Genomic DNA, 13,462 nt, shown 5'->3' on the forward strand with positions numbered 1-13,462 from the left:
GAAATGAAAGGTACCAAGAACCTTCAATGGGCTCTGCCTACTACTCTGCAGACAATCAGACATTCTTCCCTGCTGTTTTATTCAGCTCGTGTTTTAACTGAAGATGCGCATCTATAGCATTTGTAAGGTCTTTTAAAAAGGAAGACACAATGAGGCAAAATAACTGCAATTAAATATATATGTATATACAAACACACACATATATATTAACCAAAATGTTTTTGAAGTACTTTTTCCTAAATAGACATTTTATTGAAACACTTTATTATTTACAAAAATCCATGGTTTACTAGTACTGTTGACAATGTTAGCCAAATGCTCTGTACAGTTTCCTTCAGATTAAAACCAACTAGATTAGAATGCAAAAGGCGGTTACTTTTTTCTGCAGGTGTGGAGGTACCATATTTTCCATAATACTAAGAAGCTGTATTTTATCTCAAAGTCTGGTATGGCGTCAGTAGGCATGTATACAGAAATAGACAAAATATATATTGGAGTGTATGTGTCTACATCTGTTACTCATATATATGACACATAAATACATTGTATATAGATATATACAAATATTTATAAATGACACATACACACGCACACACAGTATTCTAATCCAACAACACTGTTTCCTCCTCCCGCTTAATGGATGATAACATAGGATTTTCGTTGGTTTCAGAGTCCCAGCTGCTTAGAAGAATGGATTTCCCTTCATCAACAACTAGCTCAAAGGCATCGGAATTTGGGGTTCGGCACGTGTGTTTGACCACCTCGTTGGGAGTCAAAAAAATGTTTTCACACACATTGCATTTGTAACATTTGTTCATTTGTACCATGTTATCAGTTTGGCTGCTTTCCTCAAAATGACAGAGTTCTAGAGTCTGTTTGTCCACTACGGTGTACGTGTCGGCACTTTTCCCTGGTTGGCTCTGCAAAAGCTTTTGTCACAGGTGCTACACTTAAAAGGCTTTCCTGTGTGTATGTACATGTGTTCCCTCCAGTGGCTCTTCTGAATGAACTTGCGCCCACAGATGGAGCACTCATACTTGCGCCTCTTCACTTCTCGCTCAAGGTCAACCTGCTCCAAGTTATCAATGTCTGCAATGTCTTTTGGAGGAGGCTGATCTCCATCGCTCATTGGGGAATCAGGATTCTGTGCCAGTTCACTGTCACCGAGAGCTCCTCCAGCAGCCGCATCCATGTCATCTTGTGTCAGTTCTGCAGCATTGCTACAAAAGGATGGAGCCGTACTGGCATCCCCCTGCTTGGTAGAGGTAAAGGGTATTCCTGTGTGGAGCTGGAGATGCTCATGCAGACTGCTTCTCAGATTGAATATATGTCCATAGTATTTTGGAAGGCTACCATTCCTTTTCATAATACTTGGTTTGACATGAGCTATTGTGAGTGATGAAGGCTGGTCTTCAGAAGGCGATATAACTTGTGATACTTTTAAGAAAAATTGCACAGAAGTGTCGTAGACATTTTGTTCAGGTGCAAGTTGGCGAAGTGATGCCTTTCATTTTAACGCTTTAATTTGTGATTTTCAACCTCAGTAGGTGCACACGTTTTATGACGCTCTTGGGTCCGTATTGGAGTACGGACAGACCAAACTGTCAGTAAGCTACAAAGGATGCTGGTATTCTCAAGGACCAGTAAACTGGTAAAGTTTGCAGCGTTTTCTGACGAATGTAACTGTGAAGCGCTCATGTCACAAACGGAATGGCCCCATATATATATATATAAACCCTAAGTAATGCAAAATGCAAGTCGTCTGCTATCACGCACATATGGGGGAGGCTGCACTGTCTCAGCATAGACTCACGGGGTGAGACCTGTGTTGCATGCCTCCTGCTGGGTGACAGCGCCACTGAAAGCTGAGACGGGGGGAGCTGGCACTACACGGACTGTACTGCAGGCGATATTGCTACTGTGGTGACACTATGGGTGATGTCGTCTTGATGGGAATTTATGGACATGAGAACGAATTTTTCTTGTATTGAGATATCGGGGTTGTTGAGTACTTCGGGCTCATAGTTGTGCACCCCAGCTATAGTGCGCCTTTACTGTTGGACTGTGCTATAAATTCATGCAATCCAGTGCTTCTAGAGGAACTGGCCTGCTTGAAGGAGACGTTTTGCTTTTCAATACAACAATCAGTATCGTTCAGCTTCCGCCCTTGGTGCATGATTGGATGGGCAGAGGGCATTTTGGGAGGGTGAACTCTGCGGCTGTCCCTGCCTGTTCGCGAGTTTGGAGTGCTGTTTGCCTGTTTCCTCCCGTCCAGGAGCCTGCAAGGCCCCACGCAGTATCAAGCAGTAGAGCCATGCACACTGAGAAGGTTCAGAATGTGGAAGGTCTGCCATTTACTATACACATGCTCAGTGCTGTTTGCCTGTTTCCTCCCGTCCAGGAGACTGCAAGGCCCCACGCAGTATCAAGCAGTAGAGCCATGCACACTGAGAAGGTTCAGAATGTGGAAGGTCTGCCATTTACTATACACATGCTCAGTGCTGTTTGCCTGTTTCCTCCCGTCCAGGAGACTGCAAGGCCCCACGCAGTATCAAGCAGTAGAGCCATGCACACTGAGAAGGTTCAGAATGTGGAAGGTCTGCCATTTACTATACACATGCTCAGTGCTGCTTGCCTGTTTCCTCCCGTCCAGGAGACTGCAAGGCCCCACGCAGTATCAAGCAGTAGAGCCATGCACACTGGGAAGGTTCAGAATGTGGAAGTGTTGGACCTGGCCTCGTGGCGTGGTCCTTAACCCCCTGGATTGTGGCCGTTCCCCGCCCCGGCCGTCACGGGCCACCCGTCTGGACTGCACCAAGACCCTTCACCCGGAGCTACACGTGGTCGCATACTCCTCGTGGCTCCGCCATCTTGTTGGCATTCACGTCACACCGTGCCCCAGCCGGCGCGACCCCGCTCAACCCAGCCTCGACCCCAACGAAGCCCCGACATCGAGGCACCACGAACTGGCCAGGGGGTGCCGCAGGAACCATTCATCGCCCCGGCGGAGGACAGTATCGATGGGACCCCCAACTGTCCTCCCCTCTCGAGGTGTGATCACCCTGCAAACTCCCATGGGCCTGGCGCCTCTCCTGCTGGGCGTCTGGCCACCTCCACCCGGCCACTCCGCCCCCTCGGGCGCATAGGTCCGGACATCAAAGGGCTCCAGACCTATATCTGGGGCGACCCCACCACAGCTCGGCAGTTGTATCCCGGAGTCGAGAGCCCTGCTGATTGAATCGCGGCTGACCCTACGGAGAAGAACTCTTGTCAGAACCATCACGAGCCCTGCTGACTGCGTCGCGGCTCCTTCCTGTGAACCCTTTCTGAACCACCTGGAACATCGGAGCCCTGCTGATGCCGTCGCGGCCCAACCTCGCTGAAACCTCCCTCGGAGCCCTGCTGACGACGTCGCGGCTCGAGCTGAGCAGAAACCATCTTGAGAGCCCTGCTGATTGGATCGCGGCTCTCCACGAACTGTACGCCAGAGCCCTGCTGACGCCGTCGCGGCTCAACCCCTCCGAGATCCGGAGGTCCTCCAGCTTGAGGATAAGAACTGGGCCCCAGGTACCCTCGTACCGCATTCCTGCCAAAGACTGTCCCGCTACCCCTACCCTTCCAAAGAGACATTGAGACTTGGTGGATCCCTCGATCCCTTCGTGTAAATATTGAACTCGTAACCTTTTATTGATGATAAAGAATTGCTTGTCTTGAGACAACCTCCTTGAGTCCGGTGTGGTGGTGTTACTGTGCTAGTACGGGATAGGAGAAGGATCTCTCAGGAGACTTCTCGGCAGCGCTCGGCTACTTCGTGCAGTGAGAGGGCCCCCCCTTGGTGGTCTCACCGACTCCTCGGGGTCCGCCTTCCAACATTTGGTGGCCAGCGACGGGATCCGAGCCGAACGCAGTACGTACCAGCCAGTACCCACTAGCTACCCATCCAAACGAATAGCATCATGAGCAGCCAGGAAAACAACGCGACAATGGAGTTCCAGCCCGAACGGCTGGAAGAATATACGCACAAAGAATTAAAACAGTTCTGCAGAGACAAAGGCATTGCAACCACCAGCCTCGGTACCAAGGAAGAGATGCAGAAAGCTCTGAGGGCATGGTTGGAGGCTGGGGCAGGCCCCTCCCAGGAAGAAGGACCCTTGCCCCTGACGGAGACCACAGCAACCGCACTGACCCCGGCAACCGGAGGAAGAAAGAGCCTAGAAACCGGCCTCTCCGAGGAAGAAATACGAGAGCGGGAAAAGGTCCGGAGCCACGAACTAGAGCTCGCCCGACTGCGGCTGGACGGCGAACTCCAGCTGGCAGAAAAGAAACTGGCCCTCGAGCAGCTACGCCTTCAAGAAGAAATAGAAGAGAAGAGACGACACCGGGAGTTGGAGGAAAAGAAACTAACTCTGGAGCACGAGCGCAGTCTCAAGGAGCTCGAGATCAAGGCCAAGAACGGAGGGACCAACACCCCCAGTACTAGAGACACTCTACCGCCCCCCGAGGCCAAGGTGCATATCCCGAAGGAGGTCGTCAAGGAGTATTACAAGAATGACGATATCCAACAATGGTTCAAGGCCTACGAGGTGGCCATGACCTCCCATCGGGTGCCCCGAAAAGACTGGGGCGCAGGCCTGTGGGGGCGATTCCTGAGTGAAGGGCGGGACACGCTGCTCCAGCTACCGGAAGAGGTGATGACCTCCTACGATCACATGAAGGAGGCCCTGCTCACCCGATACGGGCTAACAGCGGAGATGTACCGCCAGCGGTTCCGAGACTGCAAGAAAATCCCGGGTACCACATGGGTGGAATATGTGGACTTTTTCAGTCGGGCCCTAGAAGGGTGGATCAAAGGCAGCAAAGTAACCACCTACGGACAACTGGTCGACCTCATCGTCTGGGAACACCTTTCCAATAATTGCTTCGTGGAACTGAGACAGCACCTCCTCGACAGCAAAATGACCGACCCGCGAAAACTTGCCGTCGAGGCCGATCGATGGGTCAACTCCCGGGTCCCCCGGAGCTCAATGGGGGAGTACCAGAGGAACCCCAACGGACCCCCACGCCAGCGCGGTGGGGGGGGAGGGCCGAACAGGAACCGAGACCCTCCCGCTGGGGCCCCCAGGAGCCCCCCTCGAGGGCCACCGCAGCCACATCTCTCCCCGAGCCTAGCGCGAAGGGTGGGCCCGGCCCGACCCGGACCACGGCCACCAGTGACCTGCTATGGCTGCCAACAAGCCGGACACTTTGCCAGTGACCCGGCCTGCCCCCTGAACCGAAGAAACGGGGCCGGCGGGCCCCCGCCCCGGCAGCTGACAGCCGCCGCCTTGGGGGGAGAAGAGGAAGAAGAGGCCCTCGACCGAGAAAACACTGAGTGGGAGCCGGCAGCCATGTCCCTGGTCTGCCTGGGTAGCCGAGAGATGGTACCCTGCACCCCCATCCCAACCAACACCCAGAAGTACCGGCAGCAGGTCACGGTCAACGGACAACGGGCAGAAGCACTTCGCGACACCGGCGCCAGTATCACCGCTGTCCGCTGCCACCTGGTGACCCCTGAACAGATTCTACCGAATGTGCTGTGCCCTGTGCGGACGGCCGACAACAGTGAAAGCCTATGCCAGATGGCCCTGGTCCCCTTCGAGTGGGGAGGGGTGACGGGCCTGCTGAAGGTGACGGTGCGCGACGACGCCCCGGTCGACTGCCTCCTGGGGAACGACTTGGAGAGTTCCCCCTGGGCTCAAGTAGAACGACGAGAGCACCTCCGAATGTTGGGACTGGCTGATTGGGCCTGCGCCATCACCCGGTCCATGACCGCCCAGGCCCCCCGCTCCTCCTCGACCTCCGGGACGGCCCGACCCGAGGGGCTCACACCCCCTCCCGCCAGCAGCGAGGAGGAGGCGGACACCGACCCCGGGCCCAGCGAATCCTCCCCCGAAGAGGTGGCTTCTCCGAGCGCCCTACCAGAACTGACGCAATGGCAACATGAAGGGGGCCCCACCAGAGAGCAGTTCCAGCAAGAGCAACAGTCCTGTCCCTCTCTCGAAGGGGTCCGACAGCAGGCGACCGCGCAAGCCAACGGTGACCAGACCGGCACCCACTGGATCTACTGGGCCGAGGGCCTGTTGTACAGTGAACAGAAAGTGGCAGAACTCGGGGCCGGCCGCGTGTTGGTGGTCCCCCTCCGCTTCCGGGAGTTCCTTCTCAACCTGGCCCATGATGTGCCCCTCGCCGGACACTTGGGGCAAGACAAAACGTACAGTCGTCTGGTGACCCACTTCTACTGGCCTCGGATGCGGAGAGATGTGGACAACCACTGCCGGTCCTGCCAGACCTGCCAAGCCAGCGGAAAGACGGGGGGTCGGGTCAAGGCCCCCCTCCAGCCCTTTCCCGCCGTCAGCACCCCGTTTGAACGAGTCGGAATCGACATTGTGGGACCCCTGGACCCCCAAACCGCCCTGGGCCACCGCTTCATCCTGGTCCTCGTGGACCACGCCACCAGGTACCCGGAGGCGGTCCCGCTCAGAACTATAACGGCCCCTGTGGTAGGCCGGGCCTTGATGGGGATCTTCTCCCGAGTGGGATTCCCCAGCGAAGTGGTGAGCGACCGTGGCACGAACTTTATCTCCAGGTACATGCGGTCCCTGTGGCAACAATGCGGGGTCACATACAAGTTCACGACCCCATATCACCCTCAGGGGAACGGGCTGGTTGAGCGGTTCAACCGAACATTGAAAGGGATGATCCAGGGCCTGGAAGAACCCCTCAGGCGGAAATGGGATGTCCTGCTGCCCTGCCTCCTGTTTGCCTATCGGGAGGTCCCGCAGAAGTCCCTGGGGTTCAGCCCGTTTGAACTATTGTATGGGCACCCGGTCCGCGGACCACTCAGCCTGGTCAAGGAGGGCTGGGAGATGAAGCCCCGAGGCGCCCCTCCTGACGTCTACCGATACCTCCTGACCCTCCGAAACCAGACCCGCAAGTTCCGAGCCATAGCCGAAGCCAACCTCGAGGCCAGCCAGGAGGACATGAAGCGGTGGTACGATCGCAACACTTCTACGATAGAATTCGAGCCAGGTCAGAAAGTATGGGTCATGGCCCCGGTCGAACCCGGCGCCCTCCAGGACAAGTGGACCGGGCCCTTCAAGGTGGTGGAGAAGAAAAGTCCCGTCACCTACCTGGTCGATCTGGAGTCCCCCCGGAACCCCCTCCGGGTCCTACATGCGAACAGGCTAAAACCCCACTTCGCCCGGACCGAACTGAGCCTGCTGCTGGCGACCGACGAGGGGAGCGAGGACGACTCCGAGCCCTTGCCCGACCTCTTGCAATCCGACAGTCACGATGGATCGATCGAAGGGGTCCAACTCGCCTCGTCCCTGACCCCGGAGCAGCGCAACGACTGCCAGCGATTACTGCGGGACTACGCAGCCCTCTTCTCTCTCACCCCGGGGGTGACCCACTGGTGCGTCCACGACGTCGACACCGGGGAGAACCCCCCCATACGACACAGAGCCTACCGGGTGCCTGACCGAGTGCGGGCCTGCATCCAGGCCGAAGTAGCGAAGATGCTGGCCCTGGGGGTCATCGAGCCTTCCGACAGCCCGTGGGCCAGCCCTGTCGTCCTGGTGCCCAAGGCCGCAGCTCCCGGTCACCCCCCGGAGTTGCGATTCTGCGTGGACTACCGAGCCCTGAATGTAGTAACCAAGACGGACGCACACCCGATACCCCGGGCCGACGAACTGATCGACCGCCTAGGGGCCGCTCGCTACTTGAGCACGCTGGACCTCACCGCCGGGTACTGGCAAATCCAGCTCACCCCCGGCGCCCAAGAAAGATCCGCCTTTTCGACTCCGGATGGGCATTACCACTTTCGGGTGATGCCCTTCGGAATGAAGAACGCCCCGGCCACCTTCCAAAGACTGGTGAACAAGGTTTTGGCCGGGCTTGAGGCCTTCAGCGCGGCCTACTTAGATGACATTGCCGTGTACAGCAACCACTGGGCCGAGCACCTCCTCCACCTGGAGGCCGTCCTGGCCGCCCTCCAGCGGGCCGGGCTCACAATCAAGGCCAGCAAATGCCAAATCGGCCACGGATCCGTGACCTACCTGGGCCATCAAGTGGGGAGCGGGCAGGTGGCCCCCCTCCAAGCGAAGATAGATGCCATCCAGGCCTGGGAACCCCCCACTACCCAGACCACTGTCCGGGCCTTCCTGGGCCTCACCGGATACTACCGGCGGTTTATCCGGGACTATGGGAGCATTGTTGGCCCCCTCACAGAGTTAACGTCCAAAAAACAGCCCAAGAAGGTACACTGGACACCCCGCTGCCAAACAGCCTTCGACACCCTCAAAACGGCCATGTGTACTGCTCCGGTGCTGCAAGCCCCGGACTACCAGAAGGAGTTCGTGGTACAGACGGACGCCTCCGAGTATGGGATCGGGGCCGTCCTCTCCCAAACTGACGAAAGGGGGCTCGACAGACCAGTGGCCTTCATCAGCCGGCGACTACTGCCCCGGGAGCAACGCTGGAGCACTATTGAGCGCGAGGCCTTCGCTGTGGTGTGGGCCCTCAAGAAGCTCCGGCCCTACCTCTTTGGCGCCCACTTCCGGGTCCAGACCGACCACCGGCCCTTGCAATGGTTAATGCGAATGCGGGGCGAGAACCCCAAGCTGCTGCGATGGTCCATCTCGCTACAAGGGATGGACTTTGACGTCGAACACCGGCCCGGCACTGACCACGCCAACGCCGACGGCCTGTCCCGCTTCTTCCGCCTTGACGAGGAGAATCCCCAAGGAGATGGGTGACTCTCCATGCCTTCGGCTGGGGGGGACGCCTGTTGGACCTGGCCTCGTGGCGTGGTCCTTAACCCCCTGGATTGTGGCCGTTCCCCGCCCCGGCCGTCACGGGCCACCCGTCTGGACTGCACCAAGACCCTTCACCCGGAGCTACACGTGGTCGCATACTCCTCGTGGCTCCGCCATCTTGTTGGCATTCACGTCACACCGTGCCCCAGCCGGCGCGACCCCGCTCAACCCAGCCTCGACCCCAACGAAGCCCCGACATCGAGGCACCACGAACTGGCCAGGGGGTGCCGCAGGAACCATTCATCGCCCCGGCGGAGGACAGTATCGATGGGACCCCCAACTGTCCTCCCCTCTCGAGGTGTGATCACCCTGCAAACTCCCATGGGCCTGGCGCCTCTCCTGCTGGGCGTCTGGCCACCTCCACCCGGCCACTCCGCCCCCTCGGGCGCATAGGTCCGGACATCAAAGGGCTCCAGACCTATATCTGGGGCGACCCCACCACAGCTCGGCAGTTGTATCCCGGAGTCGAGAGCCCTGCTGATTGAATCGCGGCTGACCCTACGGAGAAGAACTCTTGTCGGAACCATCACGAGCCCTGCTGACTGCGTCGCGGCTCCTTCCTGTGAACCCTTTCTGAACCACCTGGAACATCGGAGCCCTGCTGACGCCGTCGCGGCCCAACCTCGCTGAAACCTCCCTCGGAGCCCTGCTGACGACGTCGCGGCTCGAGCTGAGCAGAAACCATCTTGAGAGCCCTGCTGATTGGATCGCGGCTCTCCACGAACTGTACGCCAGAGCCCTGCTGACGCCGTCGCGGCTCAACCCCTCCGAGATCCGGAGGTCCTCCAGCTTGAGGATAAGAACTGGGCCCCAGGTACCCTCGTACCGCATTCCTGCCAAAGACTGTCCCGCTACCCCTACCCTTCCAAAGAGACATTGAGACTTGGTGGATCCCTCGATCCCTTCGTGTAAATATTGAACTCGTAACCTTTTATTGATGATAAAGAATTGCTTGTCTTGAGACAACCTCCTTGAGTCCGGTGTGGTGGTGTTACTGTGCTAGTACGGGATAGGAGAAGGATCTCTCAGGAGACTTCTCGGCAGCGCTCGGCTACTTCGTGCAGTGAGAGGGCCCCCCCTTGGTGGTCTCACCGACTCCTCGGGGTCCGCCTTCCAACAGGAAGGTCTGCCATTTACTATACACATGCTCAGTGCTGTTTGCCTGTTTCCTCCCGTCCAGGAGACTGCAAGGCCCCACGCAGTATCAAGCAGTAGAGCCATGCACACTGAGAAGGTTCAGAATGTGGAAGCTCTGCCATTTACTATACACATGCTCAGTGCTGCTTGCCTGTTTCCTCCCGTCCAGGAGACTGCAATGCCCCACGCAGTATAAAGCAGTAGAGCCATGCACACTGAATGTTCAGAATGTGGAAGGTCTGCCATTTACTATACACATGCTCAGTGCTGCTTGCCTGTTTCCTCCCGTCCAGGAGACTGCAATGCCCCACGCCGTATAAAGAAGTAGAGCCATGCACACTGAGAAGGTTCAGAATGTGGAAGGTCTGCCATTTACTATACACATGCTCAGTGCTGCTTGCCTGTTTCCTCCCGTCCAGGAGCCTGCAAGGCCCCACGCAGTATCAAGCAGTAGAGCCATGCACACTGAGAAGGTTCAGAATGTGGAAGGTCTGCCATTTACTATACACATGCTCAGTGCTGCTTGCCCGTTTCCTCCCGTCCAGGAGACTGCAAGGCTCCACGCAGTATCAAGCAGTAGAGCCATGCACACTGAGAAGGTTCAGAATGTGGAAGGTCTGCCATTTACTATACACATGCTCAGTGCTGCTTGCCTGTTTCCTCCCGTCCAGGAGACTGCAATGCCCCACGCAGTATCAAGCAGTAGAGCCATGCACACTGAGAAGGTTCAGAATGTGGAAGGTCTGCCATTTACTATACACATGCTCAGTGCTGCTTGCCTGTTTCCTCCCGTCCAGGAGACTGCAAGGCCCCACGCAGTATCAAGCAGTAGAGCCATGCACACTGAGAAGGTTCAGAATGTGGAAGGTCTGCCATTTACTATACACATGCTCAGTGCTGCTTGCCTGTTTCCTCCCGTCCAGGAGACTGCAAGGCCCCACGCAGTATCAAGCAGTAGAGCCATGCACACTGAGAAGGTTCAGAATGTGGAAGGTCTGCCATTTACTATACACATGCTCAGTGCTGCTTGCCTGTTTCCTCCCGTCCAGGAGCCTGCAAGGCCCCACGCAGTATCAAGCAGTAGAGCCATGCACACAGAAGGTTCAGAATGTGGAAGGTCTGCCATTTACTATACACATGCTCAGTGCTGCTTGCCTGTTTCCTCCTGTCCAGGAGACTGCAAGGCCCCACGCAGTATCAAGCAGTAGAGCCATGCACACTGAGAAGGTTCAGAATGTGGAAGGTCTGCCATTTACTATACACATGCTCAGTGCTGCTTGCCTGTTTCCTCCCGTCCAGGAGACTGCAAGGCCCCACGCAGTATAAAGCAGTAGAGCCATGCACACTGAGAAGGTTCAGAATGTGGAAGGTCTGCCATTTACTATACACATGCTCAGTGCTGCTTGCCTGTTTCCTCCCGTCCAGGAGACTGCAATGCCCCACGCAGTATAAAGCAGTAGAGCCATGCACACTGAGAAGGTTCAGAATGTGGAAGGTCTGCCATTTACTATACACATGCTCAGTGCTGCTTGCCTGTTTCCTCCCGTCCAGGAGACGGCAAGGCCCCACGCAGTATCAAGCAGTAGAGCCATGCACACTGAGAAGGTTCAGAATGTGGAAGGTCTGCCATTTACTATACACATGCTCAGTGCTGCTTGCCTGTTTCCTCCCGTCCAGGAGACTGCAAGGCCCCACGCAGTATCAAGCAGTAGAGCCATGCACACTGAGAAGGTTCAGAATGTGGAAGGTCTGCCATTTACTATACACATGCTCAGTGCTGCTTGCCTGTTTCCTCCCGTCCAGGAGACTGCAAGGCCCCACGCAGTATCAAGCAGTAGAGCCATGCACACTGAGAAGGTTCAGAATGTGGAAGGTCTGCCATTTACTATACACATGCTCAGTGCTGTTTGCCTGTTTCCTCCCGTCCAGGAGACTGCAAGGCCCCACGCAGTATCAAGCAGTAGAGCCATGCACACTGAGAAGGTTCAGAATGTGGAAGGTCTGCCATTTACTATACACATGCTCAGTGCTGCTTGCCTGTTTCCTCCCGTCCAGGAGACTGCAAGGCCCCACGCAGTATCAAGCAGTAGAGCCATGCACACTGAGAAGGTTCAGAATGTGGAAGGTCTGCCATTTACTATACACATGCTCAGTGCTGTTTGCCTGTTTCCTCCCGTCCAGGAGACTGCAAGGCCCCACGCAGTATCAAGCAGTAGAGCCATGTACACTGAAGGTTCAGAATGTGGAAGGTCTGCTATTTACTATACACATGCTCAGTGCTGCTTGCCTGTTTCCTCCCGTCCGGAGACTGCAAGGCCGCACGCAGTATCAAGCAGTAGAGCCATGCATACTGAGAAGGTTCAGAATGTGGAAGGTCTGCCATTTACTATACACATGCTCAGTGCTGTTTGCCTGTTTCCTCCCGTCCAGGAGACTGCAAGGCCCCACGCAGTATCAAGCAGTAGAGCCATGCACACTGAGAAGGTTCAGAATGTGGAAGGTCTGCCATTTACTATACACATGCTCAGTGCTGCTTGCCTGTTTCCTCCCGTCCAGGAGACTGCAAGGCCCCACGCAGTATCAAGCAGTAGAGCCATGCACACTGAGAAGGTTCAGAATGTGGAAGGTCTGCCATTTACTATACACATGCTCAATGCTGCTTGCCTGTTTCCTCCCGTCCAGGAGACTGCAAGGCCCCACGCAGTATCAAGCAGTAGAGCCATGCACACTGAGAAGGTTCAGAATGTGGAAGGTCTGCCATTTACTATACACATGCTCAGTGCTGTTTGCCTGTTTCCTCCCGTCCAGGAGACTGCAAGGCCCCACGCAGTATCAAGCAGTAGAGCCATGCACACTGAAGGTTCAGAATGTGGAAGGTCTGCCATTTACTATACACATGCTCAGTGCTGCTTGCCTGTTTCCTCCCGTCCAGGAGACTGCAAGGCCCCACGCAATATCAAGCAGTAGAGCCATGCACACTGAGAAGGTTCAGAATGTGGAAGGTCTGCCATTTACTATACACATGCTCAGTGCTGCTTGACTGTTTCCTCCCGTCCAGGAGACTGCAAGGCCCCACGCAGTATCAAGCAGTAGAGCCATGCACACTGAGAAGGTTCAGAATGTGGAAGGTCTGCCATTTACTATACACATGCTCAGTGCTGCTTGCCTGTTTCCTCCCGTCCAGGAGACTGCAATGCCCCACGCAGTATAAAGCAGTAGAGCCATGCACACTGAGAAGGTTCAGAATGTGGAAGGTCTGCCATTTACTATACACATGCTCAGTGCTGCTTGCCTGTTTCCTCCCGTCCAGGAGCCTGCAAGGCCCCACGCAGTATCAAGCAGTAGAGCCATGCACACTGAAGGTTCAGAATGTGGAAGGTCTGCCATTTACTATACACATGCTCAGTGCTGCTTGCCTGTTTCCTCCCGTCCAGGAGACTGCAAGGCCCCACGCAGTATCAAGCAGTAGA

General features: G+C 56.0%; 1 protein-coding gene and 1 pseudogene across 5 annotated transcripts in view; both read right to left on the reverse strand.

Moving 5' to 3' along the window:
* The window catches only part of FSIP1 (fibrous sheath interacting protein 1), a 941,373-nt gene that overhangs the window by 919,959 nt on the left and 7,952 nt on the right, over positions 1-13,462 (reverse strand). The gene's annotated exons all lie outside the window — the stretch shown is intronic.
* LOC146799797 (zinc finger and BTB domain-containing protein 2 pseudogene) lies at positions 603-2,176 on the reverse strand (annotated as a pseudogene).

This window comes from Triturus cristatus, chromosome 9 (genome assembly GCF_964204655.1).
Source record: "Triturus cristatus chromosome 9, aTriCri1.1, whole genome shotgun sequence".
NCBI lineage: Eukaryota > Metazoa > Chordata > Amphibia > Caudata > Salamandridae > Triturus > Triturus cristatus.